The sequence below is a fragment of the Manis javanica genome, chromosome 13 (genome assembly GCF_040802235.1).
Source record: "Manis javanica isolate MJ-LG chromosome 13, MJ_LKY, whole genome shotgun sequence".
NCBI classification, from domain to species: Eukaryota; Metazoa; Chordata; class Mammalia; order Pholidota; family Manidae; genus Manis; species Manis javanica.
The window spans coordinates 86,742,182-86,767,698 of NC_133168.1; the positions used below are offsets into that span (position 1 = coordinate 86,742,182).

The window sequence follows — 25,517 nt, forward strand, 5'->3', positions numbered from 1 at the left end:
TTGGATGAGTGTGTAACAACACATATCCACTATTATAGGGTCCTACAGAGTAGTTTCATTGCCCCAAAGTCCCAGCAAATGACTTTTTAAGGAAAATGTCAATATTCTTCCTCCATCATGCCTCCGACATTCACTGAACAAACAGCAATTCAGCACCTACTGTGTGTCAGGCCCTGTTCTGGGCACAGGGGACACAGCTGAGAGTAAAATGGGCAAAAATCCCTGTCCTAATGGAGGGCAAGTGAGCTAACCTTACCACATTATGTAATATGTTAGACGATGGTAGATGTAATGGAAAGAAAAAGCAGAAAAGGAAGTCAAGGGTGTAATTTAAAATGCAGTGGTCAGATCTGACACCAAAAGCCTGAGTAACAAAAGAAAAAAAAAAGATAAATTGGACTGTATCAAAATTTGAAACTTTTGTACATCAAAGGGCATTAGTAAGAAAGTGAAAAGAAAGCCAACAGAACGGGAGAAAATATTTGCAAATCATTTATCTGATAAGGGTCTAGTATCCAGAATACATAAAGAACACATATAACTCAAGAACAAAAAGACAAACAACCCAATTACATAATGGACAAATGGCTCGAAAAGATATTTCTCCATAGAAGATAGTCAAATAGCCAGTAAAGACAAGAAAAGACACTCAACATCCTTAGTCCCTGAGCAAAAGCAAATCAAAACCACAATGAGATACCACTTCACTGAAACAGTCAAAATAAAATACAAACAGAAAACAGTAAGTGTTGATGAGGATGTGAGTAACTGGAACCACGGTACATTGTCGGTGGGAATGTAAAATGGTGTGGCCACTGTGGAAAATAGTTTGGTGGCTCCTCAGCAAGTTAAACATAGAATTACCACATGATCTAGCAATTCCACTCAGGTGAGAGAATTGGGAAACTCAAAACCATTGAAAAACAGGTGCTCAGGTGCATGTTCACAGCAGAAATAGTCACAAAAGCCAAAAGGGTGAAACACCCCAAATGTCCACGAGTGAGTGGAGACATAAAAATGTGGTATATCCATAGAATGGAATATTATTTAGCCACAAAAATGAAGTACATGCTATGATGTGGATGAACCTCAAAAACATTATGCTCAGTGAAAAACATCAGACACAAGAGACCACACAGTGTATGATTACACTGACATGAAATGCCCAGGACAGGCAAATCCGTAGAGACTGCCAGAAGATTAGCTGTTGCCAGGGGCTGGCAGCGGGCCGGAGGGGGAAATGGGGAGTAGCTGCTTAATGTTCTGAACTAGATAGACATGATGACTGTGCAATATTATGAATGTACTAAATGCCACCGAATCAGTCACTTGGCTAATACTATTATGTGAATTTCACCTCAATAAAGAAATACATTGGTCAGGGCAGACTTCTGGGAAGCTGGCCTGCCAAGATGTGAGGGAGAGAGCAGGTAATCCACATGGGTATTTAGAGAATTGCCTCTCTCTCCAGATACAAACTCCTCTGCCAGAGCGCCCCACTTGGGGGGCCGCACTTGGGGATAATCTATCCTGCTCACTTCCTATTCTACTGATAGGAAGTGAGACTGCTTGAGCAGTCACTTGGTGAACCGGAACGTCACCTGTCCTGATGCCAGACCCACAGAAGTGTCCCTGTTCCAACAGCCTTGGTAAATGGAGCAGGCAGTCTTGGAGGAGGTTGAAACATGGAGAAATTGATGCCAGAGGCCATGCATGTTGGTTACTCTGGACATTTCCTGACCTGGGCACTACTGACATTTGGGGCTGGATCATTCTCTGCTGGAGGTGGGGGGCGCTGTCCTGCACAATGCAGGGAACTGAGCAGCACCTGTGGCCTCCACCCGCTAAATGCCAGCAGCATCTCCAGTCATGACAACCAAAACTTAACGCCCACCAGAAGTGATCTCTAGACATTGCCCAGTGTCCCCTGGGAACACTGGAATTCATTGTTCTGTGGAAGGATCAAACAGCACGTCTTGGTGAATATGGCCATGTAAAATCACTGTCTTCCTTCCAGCTTTCTCCCTTGGAAACCTAATTGGCCTCAGTCTCCCCTTTGGCCCTATAGTTAAGGTTAGCATTTTGGATGCTCCATAAAACCAACGGATCTCACAGGCAGGAGGAGGAGAAGGTGGAGCATAGAACTACTTTCCAGGTGGGGAAAGAAAGTCTGAAAGAGACAAACTGGGAGCAAGAGTAGTAAACCCAAAAAACCAGGCCTTTTTTGTCACTAGCTTCGGCTTTTGCCTCCAGCTGAAAGCAGCTGAGTTGGGCTCCACATACTCTCTGAAAAGCAAATCCAAGACTCAGGGCAATTTGGGGAGCCAACAAAAGCCAGCCCTGCCGACGATCCACTCTGATTGGCTTCCTGCCTTCGAGCTGACAGTCATTAGGAGCCCAGAGAACAAAGCTGCGCCGTGTTGCACAAATACTCCATTCTGCCTCACCCTGCAGCCCAGAAAATAAGAGACAATATTTGTATATACAGAAGCAACGCCAAGCCCTTCCCTGGCCTCCCATCCCCAAGGCTTCTGCAGCCATGACTTGAATCTGATGATTTCACTTCCCTGCACTGCCCACCAGCTCCTTGCCGGCTGCTGCATGAAGCTGCCGCCTCACTCCTGGTTGGGGAGGTGTGGGGGGGGGTCTGGCCTCTTGGCCCTAAACAGCTGGGGTGTGACTTCCTTTGCATCCCATTCAAGCTGAGATTCCAGGCAGAGTCCCAGAAGGTCGGCAGAAAGTGGCACTTTTATGGGCTGCCTTATCCGGGTTTCAATTGTCCAGTGTCACCTGGACTTCAGAATCAGAGCTCTCTGGGAACAGTGATGAAGCCTTAAGTCAGCACACGGGCAAATGGCGAGAGCCTGCCCACTTCCCCCTTATTTTTTGTCAGACATGTCCAGTCTGGCTATCAAATGTCATCCCTCTCTCCCTCCCTCCATGCACCTGCAGACCACGCCAAGGTCCACACACAAGCTCCAAATGGGAGTCTGCAACACAGACCTCACATCCTTGCAACTCAACGTGTGGTCCACGGGCCACCGGCGGCACCGGCTACATCCATTAGAAAAGCAGAGTCTCAGGCCTATGCCGACCTGCTCAGTTACAATCTGCATTTTAGCAAGATATTCAGAGGATTCAAGTTTAGATCTATTTTAGAGACAGGAGGAGCTCAGGTAGCTGGCTTTGAGTCATCCCCAAGGAGGGGGGCTCCCTCTTCTCCAAGCTTTTCTTCCATGTTCTGACCCCAGCAGGAAAATTCAGGAGTCCTGGACCAGTGTTCTGCCCCGACTCAGGCAAGGGAGGTGATTAAGAAACCCCAGATCTTGATCAAACAAGAACAGTCTTGGAATGAGACCAATAAGCAGAAAAGAACTCCAGCTTAATGCATGTGGAAGTGTTCACAGCCTACCCATGGCTCTCAGTCTCATTGAGAAGAAAGTCAAAGTCCTCCCAGCAGCCAGCAAGGCCCCACACGACCTGCCTCCATCACCTCCCTGCCCTCATCTCCTCTATTCTCCTCCTTGCTCACTCAGGTGAGTCACACTGGCTTCTTCCATATTCTCCAAACACACCCCAGGGCCTTTGCACCTGCTCTTCACTCCTGGCATGCTCTTCCCCCACAGAGTTCCCTCCCTCACTCCCTTTAGGTGTTTCCTCAGAGGTCACATCCACAGCAAGGCCTTTAACACCCTTTCTCCACTTAATGTTTTTCCTCATTCCTTGTCCCCAGGCAAAAACACTGCTGTATTTTCCTTGTCTTGTTCACTGTTCATCACCCTTACTAGGCTATAAGCTCTATGCAAGCAGGGATTTTTGTCCACTTTGTTCACTGTTTTGTCATCAGCACCTGGGACACCATGTGTTACATAGCAGATGCTAGATAAACATGTGAGCGTGGAAGGAAAGGTGGGGGGTGGTCCTGCTCTGTGCCTCTCTCCCCCCCTTCATTGCATGCCAAGTCTCAGTGGGCATGGTAAGGGCACAATCAGCTCCTTGAAATATGCAGATGTGGTTGGCACACAGACACAAAGGTGAGGTCTTGAGTTCTTCACACAGGGGTCGAGGCTGGTGGAGGTGCCCCAAGGCAAAGTCAAAGGTAGTGGGGGTGGGGCTGCTTTTCTCAGCCCAACCCTGAGTTGTGCCTGAGTTTCTCAATTTAGAAAGCCTGAGTTCTAACTCACAGCTGTGGTGAGCAATGCCTCTGTGAGCTGAGCTGAGCCTTTCTGCTCCCCGATTGGTTTGGGGAGAAAGCACCTGTGTCAGCGGGATCCAGAATAATCAGCCAGCGAAGAGTCCAAGGGGAGGGAGCAAGGGGAGGGGAGGATGAAAGGAGAGAAGCACCCCTGATGGGAGGAAAAGCTGGCTCCTGAAATGGCTTGTGGAAGCCAGGCTAGCAAACAGCTCTGCAGGCAACTGCAGATACACAAAGCTGCCTGCCCAATTAGACTGATCAGGACACACACAGAAGCCCCAGAAAGGGGCTGTGCATGACACAGGACATGACCAAGCGACACTTCCCAGGGAAGAAGGGTGGCATCTGCTAACAGGAGCTGCTCTTGGCATCCAGAACATCAAGGAAAATCAATCTGCAAAGTGGGCATGGCTGGTGGCTCCAGCCCCTTTGCAAGACCTTGAAGAATGTCCAAGTGATTTATTCTTCTCTTTGTGGCACCTCTGACCCCATCGCCTTCCCAACCTCCTGTGGCTGTCGTGAAAACCAAATCAGGCATGTTAAGTCATCAAGACCTTGTCTCTACAATGAGGGCCGCCTGATGGACAGTTTCTGAAGATGCAGAAACTTCTGAGTCAGCTAAGCAGTTGAGCCTGTGGGGAGAAGGCAAACGATCTTTTCATGTTACATCCACCTCATTACAATTACCAGAAAAAGAGTAGGGGTACCAGGCCCTAGATGTATGGGATATATTTCTTTCTGCACTGAACAATGCCAACCATTTAATTTGGTGGTATCATCAACTATTATGGGGCCATTAATGGGCACAGCAACCCTAATTGTAGCCGCTGTTTATGAAATGTTTTGTTGGGCAGACACCGTGCAAAGCATTTTACACTCATTGTTTCAGTTAATTCCTTGCAACAACTCTACAAGATGCCTTCTGTTGCAGCCCCATTTCCAGATAAGCAAATTAAGGTCCAGAAAGTAAATAAATTGCTCAAGAGTTCTTCCAGATAAGCAAATTAAGGTCCAGAAAGTAAATAAATTGCTCAAGAGTTCGAGCTCATCCCAAGATCCACACTTTTAAGTTGGTGGTTCCCACAGACCACTCAGCAACTTACCTTTATTAGACGGTGCATGGTTTGCCTTCATTTAAAAACTGGAGTTGGGGGGTATGCCTGAGGCCTTAACTACATGGCTGAGACCTCATCTGAGTCCTGACCAACTGCCACAATATAACGTAGTTATGATCAATCATCCCATACTAGTCCATGAACTCATAAAGCCCAACCCAGTGGGTCATATTCAAGAACTTACAATAATCCAAAGTTTTTCCAGTTCTCAGACACGGGCTCTGAACTCTTCAACACAGAGTATCAACCAAAAAATCAAGCCTAGCAAAGAACTTTCCACCAGCTGATTAGCTTGAGACACTAGCAGTGAAGATACACTAATAAGGGCAACCCCTGGGCTTTCAGCACCACGGCCAGCAGCAAGTAGGAGAAGTTTAATTTCCCGTCCACCCAGAGGCAGCAAGCCTGGGGCAGGGCAGGGCAGGGCAGGCAGGCCTAGCGTTGTCAAGTATTAACACTCTCTGAGACATCTGTGAAGACCTACAAGACACATACAGCTCAGAGAAAAAAAAAAAAAGATTCATTACATCAGCAGGAAAGTAAAATGAGAAAATTAAAAACCCAACACCAAATAGGGTTGATGTGCATTTGTTTTTACATATCACCCAAGGATTTTTCAACACTTCGATTCTGAAATAATTCCCAGAAGAGAATGCAGTGAACGTCTGTGGTCCATTCCCTGAATACCAGGCTCAAGAAAAGCGCTGTGAACATCCCCATTGGATATTCTGTATGAATGGGATGACACAGTATGTGACCTTGTGTGTCTGGCTTCTTTCATTCAGCAGAATGTTTTTGAGGGTCATTCACACTGTAACACGTAACTGTACATCATTCCTTTTAAAGGCTGAATAATATTCCACTGCGTGGATTTACTGCAGTTTGTTTATCCGTTCACCCCAGTAGCTGATTCAACCTTTTGGCTATCTAGAATAGGCAAATCCATACAGACATAAAGCAGATTGGTGTCTGCCAGGAGCTGGAGGAAGGGAGGAAGTGGGGAGCAACTGCTTAATGGGGACAGGGTTTTCTTTCGGGCTGACGAAAACGTTTTAGAACTCGACACAGGTTGCTGTTGCAGAGTATTGTGAATGTACCAAATGCCAGTGAGTGTTCACTTAAAAATGGTTAATTATGGTATGTGAATCTCATCTCAATTTTTTAAAAATCCCTGCTGGTTTTGCTTCTTTTCTTTGCCCTCGTTTCTCGGAGTTCCCATGATATGTCTTTGCTCATATCACTGACTTTTCTGGCTCTTTCCTCTGGGCCCTGAACCTTGAAGAGAAATACCACCCAGACAGCCTTCAAGATCCCTTTTTAAAATAACAGATGGTTTTAGCTACAAAAGGAATGTATGGCTATTGCATTCTTTGTCTAATATTAAAATTTATATTGTATCTTTTAAAAAGGGAAAAGTCCTTACTCCATCCCACTGCCCGGAGATAACCACCACCAGCAGTTTGGGGTTTTTCCCCTACGTGTATTGTTTATACTGGCTGCTCTCTTCCCTGGGTTACTCTTGCCCTCCATGAGCAGGGCTCAATCCTTCGCCCCCTTCGGGCTGTACTAAAACATCATCTTCCCAGCGAGGTCTTCCCTGGCCACCAGGTCTAAAATCTCAACCCTGCCTACATCTCCATCCCTCTTCCCTGTTTGTCTTTTATTTTTAAAGCAACCTACCACACTGAATAAACTATGTATTTTATTCACCTTATTTATGTCAGTCTCCCATTAGGGGCTTGTTCTTGGCTGCGTGCCCCGCACCTAGAACAATGCCTAACCCATAGCAGGTGCTCAATAAGTACTATGAATGAATGAAAACAAACATACAACATCACAGCTTTCCTTTATAAAAATGGGACTGTGCTACATAATGTACTGCCATTTATTGTGCCCCACCCCCACCCCAGAGGACACATTTTCCTATTCCACCTTCAAAATACCCTTCTCTTTAGCCACCACTCCCTTCCTCCCAGCACACCAAGTCTTCCATGTAAACCAACAACTGATCTATGAAGCCCTGCAACTCGCTGATGCCGCCGTCTCTTAGCACCCTGTCCTCCATCTCCTTCACTGGCAACCGTACTTAGTTTGATCATGTATCACTCCCTCAACTCTCCTTCCCTCCTGGAAAAAGCCCATCCTTGGTTGAATCCAACCAGTTGCCTAGCTGCCTTTCTAGTACCTCTATTGAGGAACATTCCTGAATGAGCTCAGTGATCCGGGCTGATGTGAACTTCACGATCTTAAACCTCAAGTAAGCGTTGGAGAATTCTGGCATCCCAGTTGGCAGAAGATACCAGTTCTCTTGGGAAATGACCCAATTTAGAGAAATAAATATTCCCCCATCACTAGAAACCCCACCCTTGACTCCAGATCTCCATCCAGCACCCACCCATTTCTCCACTCCCAGTCATAAAGGAGTTGACTACATATGTTGCCTCCACTTCCTCACCCTGAGTTATCCCACTCTCTTCAGCCTGGCTTCTAGCCCCATGGCTTAACCAAAACTCTCCTCGCGAGGAGGATCGCCGAAGACCTCCTGGCTGCTGCCAGATTCCAGGGCCACTTTACTGTGCTCCGGCCACTTGGCCACGCCCTCCTTTTGCATTCCTACGACCCTATTCTCACTAGGCCTGCCTCCCCTTCTCACACCTCCTGCCCCATTCAACCTCCAAATGCTGGTCTTTTCTGGGGCTCAGTCCTCGGCAATCTCCCCTTCTCCATCTGCACCCACGTCTCATGCCTCTGACATGTTCTGTCATTCTCCTGCTGCCCTTTCCCTGCCAAACACCCACTCATCACTGTCGGTGTCCTGGGAGAGGCAGGGTTGACTCGGGCTGGAAAAGCATCACTCCCTTCCCTCATCTCCTGCCTTCTGGGTGGGGCTGACCGGCAGGAAGGTGGGGGGAGGGAAGTTGAGGGTATGGCTCTGTTCTTTTGTACCTTCTCAGGCAGCTGCAACTGCATAAGAGCATCTGTGTTTCCTACGGCTGCCGAAACGAATTTCCACAAACTGGGTGGCTTGAAACAACAGAAATTTATCCTGTCACCATTGTTCAGGCCAGAAACCCACAATGAAGGTATGACTGGCAGACCTAAGCTCCCTCCAAAGGCCCTACTGAAGGATTCTTTTCTGCCTCTTTCAGCTTTCTGGGGCTCCACACATTTCTTGACTGGGGGAAGCGTCTCTCCAGTCTCTGCCTGCATCTTCATATGACCTTCTCCTGTTTATCTCCCATTCTCTTCTCTTTTAAAAAGACTGTCATGGAATTTGTTCACCAGGACACCCTCGGCACCCATCTCAGTGCCAGGCACCTACATAGCAGGATAAATGTTTGCTGAATGAGCAAATGAATCCACATTCACTTCATTTCTCTTTACCTCTTAGCAGCAATCCTTTCTGCCTCTTCCACCTTCTCTTCCAGCTCTTCCAGCTGTTGCACTGGCAACCCAAGTTAAACAGATTTTCCAGAAAGCCCCAGGCCCCTGATGAAACGTCCTTCACATGCTCCTGTACCCTTCCCTCCAAAAGGGGGTCTTTCTGGCCTTTTCTTCTGTTGGTCTTGCTGTCTGTGAAGATTCTCCTTGACGCCTTATCATTAAAGAAAAACAAACCAACATATTCTGTGCCTCCAAAAGCAGCTTTTACTTTTGCAAACTCTATTGATTTAATCCTAGAGACTGCTGGCAGCAGTCCCAGGAGCTTAATCAATACAACACCCAGCACAGCCAGAGCATCAAGGAACCTCAGCCAAGATCTTCTGCTTGGGTCTTCACAGACCCTGACTGAATCTTTTACAACGATAAAGAAAGATTTACAGTAGGGGACAGGATATATGCAATTGCTCCAGGATCCTGCTTAGGTGAGCAAAAGGAAATGTCTTCAAGCTTGAAGCAGTTCAGAGCTATCTGTTAATTGGCTACTACAGCTGATTCCCAGGGGGGCTAAGCAAGCAAGAAACTGATAATAGAAACCCTGCAGGTTCTAGAACCTGAGTATAGACTCCCTGGAGGGATGAACAGGTGTAGATGCCCCAGCAGTTAACCTTGCTGTAATTTAGTTCCTGCTTAAGCTTAATCCATAGTCAAAACTAGTCTAAGAGAAAGAACAATATGATTTGTAGCCGAAACTACTTTTAGAGAATAGAACAATGGGTTGGTCTTGGGATCTGGTGCAAGTCATGTGCAGTTCTTGTGATCCTTTCCGACGCAAACCCAGATAAGGAACACACTGTGGGACTCACGTGGCCAGATGACTTGATGGAACGTAAGAGAAACTGTAAGAAAGAATTAGCCTGCAATTGTTTAGCTTGATGAAAAAACTCATCCTGTAATTATGGATCGATACCTGTCTGTTTGCTGCTGTAACCTAATAAAAGCACAGGGGAGCGCTAACTCGGGGCTTAGTCTCGGAGGAAGTCTAAGCTCTCTGCATGAAACCCATTCTGACTCGGTTGCTCATGTTCGCGGTCCCCGACTGCAAGAGCAGGAGTACAACAGACAGAAGGGGAGTGGGGGTAAAAAAGGTGACGGTGGCAAAAATGAACACAGAATGAGTTAAAACTGGAATTCCTTCACCCCTCAGCAGATACTAAATGATCAGGGAAGGAGAGAAAAAGGGTCATAGGAAGAAAGGGGTTGAGCGTGACTGAATCAATATATAAGGGTTTAGAAACCATTTAGCTCCTTGAAGGAAAAGTCAAACAATTCTCTCCCACATATTTTTTCCAGACTAGAAAACAGGGAGAGGAAGTAGAGGCTCTATAGGAAGAAAGCAGAAAGGAAGTAATAATAGTGGAGCTAGAAGTTTAAATACTTGAAGGTCTGCATAACCCTCATGAGAACACTGTATGTTAGCCCCAGTGCACAGAGGCTGACACCTTATAGCCTGGATATTGTACATCCTGCTGCAGTAACAAACAGCCCCCAAGTCTCAGTGGCTGAAAACACCACAGGTCTATTTTCTTGCTTATGCTGCATGTCCGCTGTAGGTGGGATGGGTGCTCTGTGTCCCCTGCACCTCGTGTGTTGAAGGCTCCATCCCTGGGTACACACGATGGCAGAGAGAGGCAAAACATGTTGAATTATACACTAGCTCATAAAGCTTCTGCCCATAAGTGACTCATGTCACTTCCCCTCATGTTTCATTAGCTACCACAAGCCACTCAACCATGTCTGACTTCAAGGAGGCGGGAAAGAGAAACTGCACTGTGTGCCCAAAGAACCAGAAATATTAGTGGAGCAAGGTGAGGGATTTCCACATAGGAAGATTAAATGACCTGCCCAAAGTCAAGTAGCTTCAACGGTGGGAGACAGGGGACCAGAATTCAGGACTCTATGGTCCACGTTTTTTAAATGCTACCAACTTGCACATGACAGGAGTTGAGAATAAAACTGAGACAACAGTGAGGAGAAATACCAATGGAGGCATCAGGGAGAAGGAACAAGAACAATAATACATTGAGTGAGGGAGAGATGGAAAGAGTCTGAAAGGTAACACCAGAGCATAAGCAGCGAAGTCGCATCTTTAGAAACCGAAACACATCAAAAACATTAGGGAAAGGGGTGGGGAGTTCCACACTCCTTTCAGAGGTCAACAGAGACAGAGGATGGAGTAGACACTTACATGGAGCCACATAAGGAAGTGGAGGTGCCACTGCAAAGAGAACCTGTGTGCTTCTTGCTCTTCCCCCTGAAGGCCACCATCTTCACTCAGCTGGAAGGTCCAACAAACGCTAATTGGTATAAGCGTCCCCAAGAAGCTGAGGCCTGGGCTTGCCAGAATTTCCATCAGCTGCACTGCCCTTCCCTGGACATGGTTCTGGGGAATCTGGGCTGGAGCTGGATGGTGTTCCAGAATGGAGGGTGTGGACTTGGCCCTTCTGACTATTGTTTCCCCATCCCTACCCAGGCCAGACAGGAAGCATGAAAGATCCTGGCTTTGTGTACACCCAACCAGCAGGCAGGAACTCCAAATAAGCGCGTAGGCCAGTTCAGCGTTAGAGCAAGGCTTCCAGAAAGCACTCCTCGTTGCAACCAATGCATCACTGCCATTTTACTCACAAGCACCTATGATGTACCACCTAAGTACTTCCTGGGTGTTAATCCATTGAGCCCTCATGACCTTCTGTTCAGAAATTGTCACCCCTCAAATTATATCCAGAATTGGTGGCTGCCAGGAACTGGGGGAAGAGGGGAAAGGAAGTGACTGCCAAGGGGCTTAGGGTTTGCTTTTGGGAAGATCAAATGTTACAAAACTAGAGGTGATGGTTGTGCAACATGCCGAATGTACCAAAGGCCAATGGATTGTACAGCTCAAAATAGTAAATGTGTTGTCATGTGTATTTAAGTACCGTTAAAAAAAATCTAAAAATTATTGCCAGGATCTAACCCATTCTAATTACCTCCACAGCCAGCACCCTGGTCCCACCCCCACTTGCCTGGACCCTTCTGTCACTTCCTCTCCAATCCCTAGCTTCTGCCCTCTTCCCCCATAGTGGCCAGAGGAGCCTGTGAGCCCCTGAGTCAGGTCACATCCCTCCTCTGCTCAGAGCCCCTCATGGGGCTCTCACTCAGAGCAAAGCCGAAGTCCTTTCCTAGTCTACATGGCCCTGCACACTCTGCCCTCATCTCCTCCCACATGCCCCTCTGCCACTCCTTTCAGCCACAGCCGCCTCCACCTCCTAGCTGTTCCTCCAACATGCCAAGCTCGACCCTCCCCCAGGACCTTTGCAGCCACTGTTCCCTCTTCCCCCAGACACCCTCACGTCTTTCCGCTCACCACCTTCAAGCCTGGGCTCCAATGCCACCTCCTCAGTGAGGTCTTATCTAATATAGCAACTGGCCTCCCCAAGCCCCTTCCCTTACTGTTGTTTTCCCACTGCCCTTATTAAGAATCTCTTTAAAGTACTCTGCAAGTAACTTATTATTTTGCCTGCTGTTCATCCTGTTTTTCCCAGTGAAAATATAGGCCCATGAGGGGAACGACTTTTGTCTGCTTCCTGTATCTAGACCACTGCCTTGCTCACTATATTCACTTGACCAGTACTCAGGAAATGAACATATAGCCCTGTGAGGCAGAGGCTATTTCCCATCTGTTTTACAGAGGAGAACTGAGACTCATTATCAGGAGCACAGCTAGTCATGCATGTGTGGTCACCAAACAGTCTGAGTTCACAGTCCAGTTCTCAATCAGAATGACTGTTTTGTATTTCTGTCCATGCAGCAAGGATGCCCTGGGCACCTCCTCTGTGCCTGGTGGTGTTCTAAGTGCTGGGGATGACCGAAGACAAAACAGAGCTCAGGTTATAGGGGTGACATCATACCTGCTTAGCCTTTTCCTGCCTCCACTCTCACCTGTTTTCATATTTGGCTCTGACAGTGGCCACTGGGCCACATGCTTCAAGACGCCCTAAGACACAGACTGACCATGAGACACAGTCTTTTACCCGTTTCTGTCATTTGTCATCTCTGACATCAAAAGACATCATTGACACTGTACAATGATTTGTCAACTCCACCATCTTCACAATCAACAGTTTTCATCCCATGCCTGCAGATTCATGGATGAATGGGATACCAAGTGCCTCCTCCTCCAAGAAGCAGCCCCTGATTTCTCCTCCCCAAACCAACCCTCATCTCTCCATCCTTGGAAACCTAAGCACCTCCCCTGAGCTGTTTTACAAATGTTTATGTGGTCTTTTTCTTTCATGTTTCACTGCATAGGTACAGAGTTTTGGCCAGAATGCCACATGCACTCTTAAACATGAACATATTGTACATTATTTTAAGTGTTGCAAAGAATGATGAATGAGAGATCTAACTTAGACAGGGAGAGGGGGGCTGGGTTAGGAGAGGCTCTCTGAAGATATACCGATTAATGGAAAAACCTAAAGGATGTATAAGGGTTCGCCAGCTGAAGAGTTGGAGGAAGGTATGAGCACTTTGTACCATAAAGTGTGGCTTTATTTGTAATGGCCCAAACGAGAATAAGCACAAAATGTCCATCAACAGATGAATAGATGGGCAAAAACTGTGGGATTTCCATTCCCCCATATGTTAATCAGCAATAAAAATGAATGAAGCCCTGGAGCTCACTCATTCAACACGTTTATTGGCCACGTACTGTGTGCTGGGTTCCAGGCTGCTCTAGTCCACACGGGTGGGCAAAACCAGTAACACTGCCTACCTTGTGAAGGTCACAATAAAGGGGAAAGAGACAATGAGAGGGAAAAGTAAAGCAGGATGGAGATGGAAAATGCTGGGTGTGCAAATTAAAAAAGGATGGATGATATGATCTCACTTCTACACAGAATCTAAAAAGCAAAAGAAATCAACAGGCAAAAGAGGAACAGACTGAAACACAGAGAACAGACTGGTTGGTGCCGTGTGGGGGGAGGGTGGGTGAAATAGGTGAAGGGGATGAAGAGGTACAAACTTCCGGTTATAAAACAAATTAGGGGGATGAATAGTACAGCACAGGCAATACAGTCAGTAATACTGTAATATCTTTATGTTGACACATGGTAAGTATACCTGGTCAGCAGTTCAAAATATATGTAGTTGTGAAATCACTGTTTACGTATGATACCAATATAATAATTGTTTATCTATTTTTCAATTAAAAAAATGGAATTAAAATAGGGTGGATGCAAGAAGGTGGCCCTTGAGTAAAGATCTGGAAAGAGAAGCCCTGAGGTTACCTGGGGTAGAAGGATCCAGGCAGAGGGAGCAGCCAATGCAAAGGCCCTGGGGTAGGACACTGCCTGGTGTATCTGAGGAAGAGTAAAGAGGCCCATCTGGTAGGAGCTGGGTGAGGGGTTTGTACAGCTCAGAGATACTCGTGGATTCCCCGAGGAACAGAAAATCAGCAATGGCCATGAGCATGGTGACTTCTAGAGCTCAGGAATAAGGGAGGGAAGAGAGGATGAGAAGTCTGAGCTCAGAGTCTTCATCACCCTCATTCCCCACATCTTACTGACCAACAAGCCTGGTGTTAGGAAAGCCCACACATCTCAAGGGCCTGACATGCTTCTCAGGAGCAAAGAAGAGAAACAAAGTCTGGCTTTGAAAGAACAGAAGGGAAAGAAAAACATATAAACAGAGGAACATGGGGGGGCAAACTGCTGATACATAACATGTACTATATATAACATCATATGACTTTGGCACAGTACAGTCTGTGGCATGTTTTTTAATAAAGTTTTATTGGCAAACAGCCATGTCCACTCACTTACATATTTGCTACAACAGCGCGAAGCAGTTTTCGTTGTTACTGTTCCATTGTTGCCTGTTTCCTGCGGACAGAGACCCATGGCCCTCAAAGCTTCAGAGCTTTACAATCCAGCCCTTTGCAGAAAAAGTGTGCTGGCCTCTGTACTCTAACAATAACACAGAACTGCCTATCAATACATTAAATACTTACAGCATGTATTTACAGATTAAATATAACTTTATAATATAAAATGATATAATTGCTATTATAACTAACTGGTATATTGAGTATTTATTATATGCTGGGCAGCAGACTAAGCTTTTTGGTTTACATTGTTGCATTAAACCTGTTCACTAGCTTAATGAATAAGGACGTGAGCATCACCGTTTTTCCTGATTAAGAGCGCAGCCTGAATTCAAATCCCACCTCGGTCCTGTGTGGACAGGGAGACCTCAGGTGAGCTACGGAATCACCCTCTGTCCTGGTTTTCCCTTTTGTCACCTAGGATGATGATAATGGCACCCACCCTTCCAGGCATGAAAAGGATGAAATCAACTGATGCAAGTGAGGTGCTTGGCATACTGAGCAGAACTCTGTTGCTGTGATTGTCCTTAGGAGGAAACAGAGCCTGAGGAGGTGAAATCACTTGCCCGAACGGGCTTTCGGGGATTGGATACGGGCCGCCCTCCCTGCCAGAAGCAGACATCAGGCAAAGCTGGGAAGAGCGTGACAAAAACCAGGAACCACGGGGCTCATGAGAGGCAGAGCCAGCCCACCACCCTAGGGAATGGGCCGCCTCGCCCCTCTTTGCCATCCTGGACCTTGGAGCGCTTGGGAGGCCAGGACCTGGCTGGCTGGCTGCCCAAGAAGCAATGAGGGGCTGCTCTTCCGCTGTCTGAAGAGGGGCGGAGAGGCCAGCTGAGCGTGGACGGAGGAAACCCAGACAGCGAGGGCCCTATCATCACAGAGCCCGGAGGAGTTCAAAGGAGTGGGCAAGGCTGGGAGGGGACAGGCCATTGTCACAGCCACTTGGCTAACCCTGAGGGGGGCTGGAAACTGGGATCCATTGCTAACACAGCTGGGCTGGTTTGGGGTGGGGTGGGTACAAGCCATTGTTAGCACATCTAGGCTGCAATTGCATTTGTGCACCTACCTGCCAAGACGCTAGGAAGAGAGGGAGGGGCAGGTGAGGTGGGGGTGGGGTTGCTTCCTGCCCATAGGACCTAGTCCACCTCCCGGGCTCAGCCCCAGAGGCCCCTCCGGGTTCCACCTCCACCAAGACTGTCGCTTGCTTGCAGCAGGAAGCTTCCCTCTCTGACCCTGTCCAGGTACCTTCCCTCCACCCCAGCTGAGGGGTGCAGACTGCCTGCTAAGTCCCCACTTGCCAGCTTCCTAAGCAGAGGGCCCTACACTCAAGCCTGGCATAGAACAGAACTCCTTTCGAGGACACCAAAAGACTTTCACTCAAAGCCAGGAAAAAGTGAGATTCGAAAAAGATAACAGAAGGGGAGGTACAGCAGGTAGAGAGAACTATAATCTCCACCCCCCCCCCACCACCGAATAACACTAGCAGCCGAGGAGGCTTTGTTTGGGCACCTGAGAACCCATCTCTCCTGGTGGAAACGACATCATGAGGTGTGTCTATCCTCCTAACCTCCTCCTCCTGGGTGCACACATGGCCTCAATGTCACAGTGTCCCCGCAGCTGGGGGGGCCATGGTGTCGGACATCTCCTGTTACCCAGATTCCACTCCCTATGCTGTGCCCAGGGAGGCTGACCCGTGTGGGCTGCCTCACTGCGCTCCTTATCCTCTGGCTTCAGGCTGGGCACGAGAGTGGAGGGCCCTGGCAGGAGATGGGGGAGGGCACAAGGCGGGGGGCCTTCCTCAGGTGGCAGCTGCTGTCAGGCACCTATTTTGATAACCCCCTCTCCCTTTCTCTTTCTTTCAGAGAGGGTGCGAGGGAGAGACCATCCTTTGCAGAAAATGGTATCTCTCTCTGTCCTGATTTTCTCTGATTTGTAACTGTCCACATCTCTCAATTTGATTCTTGAAGTGTGTGTTTTCTGTTTCCTACGGAGACCGTCACTGATGCAGCACAGCATGAGATTCTAGTGCGCGGAAAGCCGGCAGAAGCCAGGCTCGCCTCTCCTGTTACGGCAGCCGGCACACGCTAATACCCCTTAGCGGGCTCGCTCCCCCCGAGCCCACGCAGTTGTCTCCACCTCCAATACCAGAGACCGACTGTGTGACTCAAGCCTAAGCCGGTCACAGGAGGCCTGTCCTTACCTCCCATTTCCCCACAGTGATTGGCTCAGGCAGGAGCACATGACCAGAGCAGAGCCAATCAAAAGCAAGAAAACGTTTGCGGAGAAGGCTGGGAAGATGGCGGGAAAGGAGAATTACTTTGGAACTCCTGGGATGACCAAACCCTCAGAACTGCAGCCACATCACGGCTGCATGGGAATGGAACCAGAAACGAAGCCTAATGATGTCATCTGATCCCTGAATCCAAATGAGCCGGAAGCTGGTCACTCTCTGCACTCTTCTGTCCCAGGAGCCAGTAAACTCCATTTTATAACAGAACCGAGATAAAATCTTTGTCTCTCTCCCCTACCCGTCTTGTAGGGTGGGTTGGGGGTGACAGATGAGGCAATAGCTAAAGTGTTTTGCAGGAAAGACTATCAGGTCACTGTTGTTACTGTTATTAATAAATGGCCATTGTTGAACTGCTTCCAGAAAACCCTGGGGGCCAGGGGCTGTACAGTGGCTTTCTTGGCTACAGTTCCAAAGAACATCTGTGATAAATACATCCTCCAGAGCACATACCCTTGGCAGGAACACAAACGGCTTTCCTCACCCAGAAAACTCAACCAGAGAAAGAGAAATAGAGGATCGGGGTAGGGGAGGGAATCACACCAGCTCAAAATATCTTTCAACCTGATCAATGAGTTCTAGCTCCACAGCCACCATCCCAGTCCAAGGCACAGATCTTTTCTGAAGGACTACATTCATTTGCTCACTAGTCTCATGGCTTTCATTGTCTGTCACCTCCCCACCCCCGCCCCACCCCCACACCCTTTCCAATCCATTCTCCACAGAGCAGCCAGGGTGGCCATTCACAGACACAATCTCATTGTATTGCCGCCTCAGTGGTCAGATGGTGCCTTTAGGATACAGTAATTCCTAAGCCTCTGCCACAGGGCCTTTGCACATACTTTTCCTCTGGTCAGAACATCTTTCCTACCACTCCTACCCCTACTATAGCAGAGTTCCACTAAAGACACAGTTTATCGTGACTTCCTTGAGAGATGTTGTAAGCTCCTTGCCAGACTGTAAGCTCCATGAAAGCACTGTCTGTCTATCGATTGCTATAACACAGTGCTTAGTAAATAATTAGAACTCAGTAAATATTGTGGCTTGGGTGGCTGAGTACAAAAAGAGACCAGACCAAGGGAGGTAAGAGCTAAAGACAGAGGTTTTCTTCAGAATACTGAAGCAAGTCACTGGACTTTTTAACTAAATGGTGCTGGTACAACTCTTAGGGAATAAAAAGGAAAACAGACCCCTACCTCACACCATAGACAAAAATAAATTCAAAGCTGATTGAAGACATACAGTGAGCAAAACTATAAACTTATAGAAAGAATACAGAGTATCTCCATGACTTCTGGGTAGAAACATTTTTCTTAAATAACATACAAAACTCACAAACTGTAAAAGAAACTAAATCTAACTCCAACCACATTAAAATCATGAACTGCTACTGATCAAAAGACATCATAAAAAAAGAATCAAAGGCAAGCCAAGAGAAGATATTGCACAGCATATATAATAATGAAGGACCAATTTCCAGAATAGATAAGGATCATGTGCAGATCAATATGAGAAAAAAAAAGCAACCCAATAAAAAAGGAGACAGGACATGAAGAAGCACTTCATGAAAGAAACTTAAATAGCCAAAATGAATACATTAAAACATGTTCACCCATTTTGTAATCAGGAAGCACAAGCAAATCACAATGAGAAATTGCCACACGTCCACCAGGAAGGTTGCAGTTAAAGTCTGATAATACCAAGTGACGGTAAGGGTATGGAGCAACGTGAAAGCTCAGGGTACATGAGCACAGACACCCTGCCAAACAGTTTGGCAGTATTTTGTCAAATTGAAGATGCCTGAATTTTAATATCCAACAATTCTGCATCAAGGCACATACCCTCAAGAGACTCTGGCCTACATGCAGCAAAACCCACAAACAACCAGCAATGTTTGCTCATGACCCAAAGGAAAACAAACTCACGCTCATCATCGCTGAACAAGTTAAGACCAGGAAGGAGCCACGGCGGCTGCAGAAAGGGTGGGTCTTACTCGCAAAGGTAATCGCAAGCCAAAGAAGCAAAACAGAACAATTCCCATCACATAATTTCATTTCTATAAAGTGCAAAACCACGAAATGTTTAACTGTATCATTTCGGAATGCAGACCTAGGTGGTAAAACCACAAAGAAAAGCAAGCCAATGATTCCCATAAAGTCCTCAGCAGAAGCTCATGCAGGAGTGGAGGAGGGGGTGCGGTGGGCCCACAGGTGACCCCGAGGATATGGTGGCACTCTGGCTCTCAGCCCAGGCACAGCGGGGTTCACTTTGTGGCTGGTCTGGAAAATGTTCATGTATGTTCTTACACTCTTCTTGAGGGTTATTTTCTCTCTTTCCACACACACACATACACACACACACACACACACACACACACACAGTCAGCCAAACACTGACTAGGAAAACAATCAGCCGCATCCACCGAGGGTGGTTTACGAAGAGGGAGAGAGAAGGGGCCAACCCTCAAGACAAAACTAAAAGATAACAGCAACTCAGGAAATGAAAAAGGCTGAATGGCTGGCGAGAAGGCGAGAGCAAGGAAATGAGAGATGGGGAGAAGTGGGGGCCGGGGGGAGGGGATGGCTGTCGGGGGTGATGGGGAGGGGAAAAGATACAAGGAACAGCATTCTCTCTCTTCCTCCCTGTTTCTTTTCCTCCCCTTTCTCTATACTTTCGCTCCCCCTCCTGCTCTCTCTCCGGCCCCCTCAGTGCACACCGTCTCTGTGTGTGTGTCTCTCTCATCGTCTTCTTCGGCGTCCCTCCGGCTCTTTTCCCGTCCTCTTCCGTCTCTGTTTCTCATCTCCCCGCCTCAGCCCGTCTGTCTCCATTTTTCTTTCTCCCTCATCCTTTGCCGCCTGCCTTTTTTGCCTCCATTTCTCCTACACGCGCGTGCACACACACACACACACACGCATGCATGCACAAAGTCTCTCTTTTAACATCCATTTGTCAAGTGATTGCTCTGTGCCAGACACAGTGCAAAAGAAGAGAGGCCACAGGCAGGGGACACAGGTGGCATGGCCCACACCGGTCACCGCGCGCTGGCAACCCAGACGCCTTGCCCAGGTCTGCACCACCAGGCCTGTGCACACATGGGCCTGTGGGCCACCTGCCACTCTCTCCCACTCATTAGGTTCACTATCAAATGCTGCCAGCGTCACAAGTTGTAAGTCTTATTTATGAAATATTTAACTAGGAGAAACCCAGCTGAGATGAAACCTCTCCTGTGTGGCAGCCCCAGGAGAGCAGAACACGGGTGCCTACTGCTGGGATCAACTAAGGCTGGCGGGCGAGGCCCAGGGGGCCAGAGGGGAACCTGGGGGGGCCAGTCCCCACTCCAGGAAGAAGGGCACCCAGGAAGGAAGAGAGCTGGGCCTTCTCCCAGTCTCACTTGGATGCTGGGGGTCATCTGCCGGGGGAGAGGGCTTCAAGATCTCCCAAACCAGAAGAGGTCAACTCCAAGGAGCAGACCAGACTAGCAGTCACCAGGGGCTGGGGAAGGAAGGGCATGGGGAGTGAATGTGAGAGGAGACGGAGACAGGGTTTCCTCTGGGGGCAATGGAAACATCCTCCTGGAACACGACAAGAGATAATGGTTGCACAACATCGTGCAAATGCCACTGAACTGTACGCTTTAAAACGGCTAAGGGTTCGTTTTATGTTGTGTGACTTCTCCGTCAATTTCTTAAAAATAAAAAACATCCACTTAAAAAAAGGGTTTAGTTTCTTCCACTCCAATTATTAGCTCTAAGGCTGCTGACCTCTTTTAAAAAATCAACACACTGATGGAGGGAGTGCTTACTAGCCATACTCGGGTCTCCTGCTCAGCACTTTGAACCACACCAGTTACTCCCCACAGCCCGGGGAGCAAGATGCCAGCAGGTCTCTGGTTTTATATAGTGGGAACTTGGGGTTCAGAGAGGGTAAGTGACTTGCCCTAGGTCACACAGCTCCAACTCCAATCTACGTGCCTTCCAAGTGTTCTCTTTTTTTAAATTAAAATATAGTTTATAGACATTATAGTGGTTTCAAAAAAACAACTTAGTGATTCATCTATAATACACATTACTAAAAGCCTTTCCAAGTGTTCTTAACCATCTGGTAGGCTAACTGCCAGCTAGCCAATCCTAACTGAACTTTAGAATCACCTAGGGAGTTTTCAAAAATGCCCCTGCCCAGAGGCAGCCCTGGCCCAATCTCACCAGCATTGCAGGGATAGGGCTAGGGGCATCAGCATTTTTTAAAAGTACATATGATTCCAAGTGCAGATGGAGATGGAGACTGAGAAGATCTCCCATGGGGGATGCAATTCTGCATTTCTAACAAGCTCCCAGGAGACGCTGCTGCTAGAGGCTGTGGGGCACTATGTCCTATAGAACTTCCCAGGATGGTGGACTGTTCTAGATGATGGAATGTTCCAGATCTGCACCTTCCAGTACAATGACCACTAGCCACATGTGGCAATTGAACACCGGAAAAACGTGGTTGGCATAACTGAAGGACCGACTTTTTCATTTTACCTCAATTAAATTAATCTTTAAGTGGAAGTGGCCACACGTGGCTCATGGCTACCTTATCGGGCAGTGCAGGTCTAAACAATGTCTAAGGAAAGAAAAAAAGGAGCCATCAAACAGGATAGAAAAAAATGATATCCTAGCATTTGAGTAAATAACCCAGGGCCTTAAAAACAACCCACAGCAGAGTCCCTTTGTCTGCATCTTTAAGTGACACAAGATCTGGGACAAAAACTGAGGAACACCTAGGGGAGCAAGGCAGAGACTGGACCATCCTTGGTTCCCTTCACCCTTCCTTTCCAGCGCTGCCACCGGCTCAGCCATTCACCTGTCCCTTTACCAGGCCTGCCTGGGGTCCACAAGCCAACCCTTGCATATCCTGACAGAGCCATCAATGAAACAGACCTCCAAGCTCACCGTATCTGCTCTTCAGCTTCCCTGTTCCCCAAAGCAAGCCCCCACATCCCCTGGCGGCCCCTCCTAGCTCAGCGTCTCAGCACTAACACCCCCCACGACCCACAGCACCGTTTTGTCTCTGCTTTATTTTGCCCACAGCACTCACGAGCCTTCAACTGTACCCTTTATCCGGACCCTAGTCTATCTCCCCAGCTGGGATGCTGGCCACCACCCAGGACAGCAGTTTGTGTCTGTCTGTGTCCCAGTGCTCATGCCAAGGAGAAAACATAGGGCTTCTGCCTCTTGCTGAGCACTTCCTGTGTGCCTAGCACAATGTTTTGCATGCACCGTTGATTTCATCCTTACAACAGCCTTGGGAATTAGGTATTATGCTGTCCATTGTCCAGATGAAGAAATCAAGGGCCTATGAGGTCATATAACTGCCCACGGGCCACCCCACTAACAAACAGGAACCTAGTCCTGGCTGACCTCAAACTCTTTCCCTTGATGACTGCCTCGTGTCGCCTGCTGCCCGTGGGCAAGCCTGTCTCTCCGGAGCATCAGTGCTTCCCAGACACAACCTGAGCCTCTGCCTCTCTCGGCCCTCATCCCTGCTGTACAGTGACCTGTCCCATAGCTTTCCCCATTTGCTAGATGTGCAACCTTGGTGAGCAACTTTGGCTCTCTGGGCCTCGGTGTGCCCATCTGTAAAATGGGGGCAAAAATAAACCCACCAGGCTGTTGGGGTTGGTACAAAGATTAAGCCAGGCAAAGAGGTTCTCACACGGCCTGGAGGGGAAGGTTCTAAGCTCTCCAGAAAGACGAGCTACTAATGATTCTCCCAAACGCGGATAGTTCCTGTGTCCTCCTGGGGCTCCAGGGAAATCCCCGACATGGGCAAGCACAGTGGCTGAGGAAAGGGCCCACCCACTGTGAAGGCAGAAGATGCACCAGCTGCTGTTCCTCAAGTCTGGGGGTTGGTGGGGAACGCTGGTTGGTCAGAAGAGCTAGGGCTGCCACTAAGGCTCGTGGAGCTTACTCTAAATCACATGGCAGCGATTGCACCCCGAAATAAAGGGGTTCTCAGTACCAACAGAAGTGTGCAGACGTACACCTATTATTGCATCGATGGGGGAGAAAGCTAATGTCTGGCCCATAACAGTAACGTGGGCAAACTCTCCATCAGCATCCACCGGGTGCCAGGCCCTGTTCTAAGTGCTGCATGGGCCTTAGAACAAGGGCATGACACGGACACTAATTTATACCCATTTCACAGATGAGGAAACCTAGACCCAGGAAGTTCAGTGACTTGTCCAGGATGATAGGGCTGAAAAGAAGCAGGGCTGGTATTTGAACCCAGGTAGCCCAGCTCTATAGGCCTCCCTCTTAATGACACTGGGCTGCCTTGGACCCAGCACTGAGCCACAGAACCCCTGAGTGTCTACAGAACCAAGGGCAACCTCCCCCGCCAAGACATCTGTGCAGAATGCCCCCAGAAAAAAACAGAGCAAAGGGTGTGATCAGGGGGATCACAAAGGAAGTACAGACAGCTCCCATGGACCTGGTAAATGCTCTGTGTCTCCAGGAAGTGAAGAAATGCACATTGCTCCACAAGGCCAATTCTGTTTTTTGCTTATCTGTTTGGTCAACATGCAAAATCAAGGGGAATCCCATCGGGCCAGATAATGAGGAAAAGGGGGCCTCAGAGTTTGACAGGGCACAGGCTTCCTGTTTCTTGCAACTTGGACCCAAAGCTCAACATATGACCCAGCTATGTCATTTCGAGGCCGCTATCCTAAGGAAAGAGGCCCAGACATGTGCAGACATCACAGGGTGGGGAGGAGGGGGTCACTGCAGCATAGCCAAGTATTGGTGGAAAAACAGCAGGTCTCAAAACACAGACACAAAATGACCTTATGTTTTTTTTTTCTCTTGCTACGGCATGCCAGGGGGCAAAATGGGAATGGTGATGCCATTTCATTTGGAGTAAAAGTCCTCAGAGCCTGCACAGCGCACCCTGGTCAACACCCTGTCCTCAGCTCCGCTGACTCGCCTGGTACACAAGAGCTGTTCAATAAGCATTTAACACGAAGGTAGTCATCCTGAAGGAAGGCGGGCACGCCTCTTCTCCCTCAGGGCTCTGCGCTGATCTGCCCCGGGGGTCTGTCTCCTGCACATGCCCGAGACCAGCACTGGGTGTGAGGACTGTGCGAATAGAGAACCATGGTCTATTCCCACAGCCCTCGCTGTACCAGGAGCCCAGAGAAAGTGAGACACGATTTAAGAACTGGGCAACAGAAGGAGGAGGAGGGAGAAAGCGAGGCTGCGGCAGCTTTCATTCCAACATTTCCCAACGCCGGGTGAGATTTCCTTCTATATACTCATCTATATTTACATCAACGAATCTGTTGGTAGCAAGCCTGTTGCTGATCATGTGGGATCTAAAGTTCACAGAAAGCTGGCTTAGACACCCAGCTAGGAAGAGAAACTGTAAATTAAATTTAAGTCACCCAAAAACCCTAAATCCACCCACTCCCCTCCAAGGAATCCATGACATCTTTTTCATCAGAATTTCTCAATCTTGGTACTATTGACATCTTGGGCGGAGAAGGGGGGCACCATCCTGTGCATCTGAGGACACTCAGCAGCATCCCTGGCTTCTACCCACTACATGCCAGTAGCACCTTGCCCTTCACATTCATGCAACCAAAAACATTTCCAGACATTGCCAGAAGTCCCACATGGGGCAAAACTGCCCCCAGTTCAAAAGCTCTGTTTTACATGAAGCACAGGAAAAATTTCAAACCGATCAACTGTTCTTTCCCTGCTCACGCCACCAACTTCCTGAATTTTGAGTCACCTGGTCTTAAAATCTTTTTTACAGATTCAAGGAAAGTGGTAGCAACCATTTCAAGACTTGAGCTCTGTATTTAGAACAGAAATTTACTGTGAAAATAATCAGAACCATGGACAAGAATTTACGCACAAGGATGTTCGCTGCACTGTTATTTATAAGCAAAGCAAGCAAATGACTGGAGATGGTTACACAAAGTATGATATATCCATAAAGTGGAGGATCAGCAGACACTAACAACAGTCTTTTCTGGGGTTGCTGCCAACCCATACAGTACCACTGTGTGAATTTAAATAAGTCACCCCTTTTGCAAGTTGTTTGGTCCATCTGTCAAAAATTGTCATATCTTCATTTTTCTAGAGCAAGATACTTAAGCTTCCATCAGCTGGGAAACTTAAATAATAAGTATACAGTTTTGTGATGCCCATGGTATGGGATATGATACCCTTGTGCAGTATACAGCCTGTGCAACTATACATGGCAGCCCTGACACTGCCTCGAAGATATCTAGTGGCATGGAAATGTGTTCACAAAAGTATACATCCATAAAAAGGTATTCATGGAATGAAATACATTAAAATGTCTCCAAACATTCTGGATAAGAGAGTATATATACATATACAGTATATTCTTTGTACTTTAGGTTTCAATAAATGAAGAGTATAGGCCTCCTTGAGGAGGTGACTTTTGGGCTAAGACTGAAATAAAGAGAAGGAGTCAGCTGTGGTGAGACCTGGGCAAACAATGACACAGGCAGAGGAAACAGCCAGCACAAATGCCTACAGATGCAAATGAGCTGGGGGTGGGCAAAAAGGATGAGCAGGGCTGAGACAGTGTGGTAGGGGTGGAGAA

The 25,517-nt window shown here is 47.8% G+C and overlaps 1 protein-coding gene across 2 annotated transcripts in view; it reads right to left on the minus strand.

Annotated features, from left to right (window-relative positions):
- The window catches only part of CACNA1A (calcium voltage-gated channel subunit alpha1 A), a 263,531-nt gene that overhangs the window by 161,136 nt on the left and 76,878 nt on the right, over positions 1-25,517 (minus strand). The window lies entirely within an intron of this gene.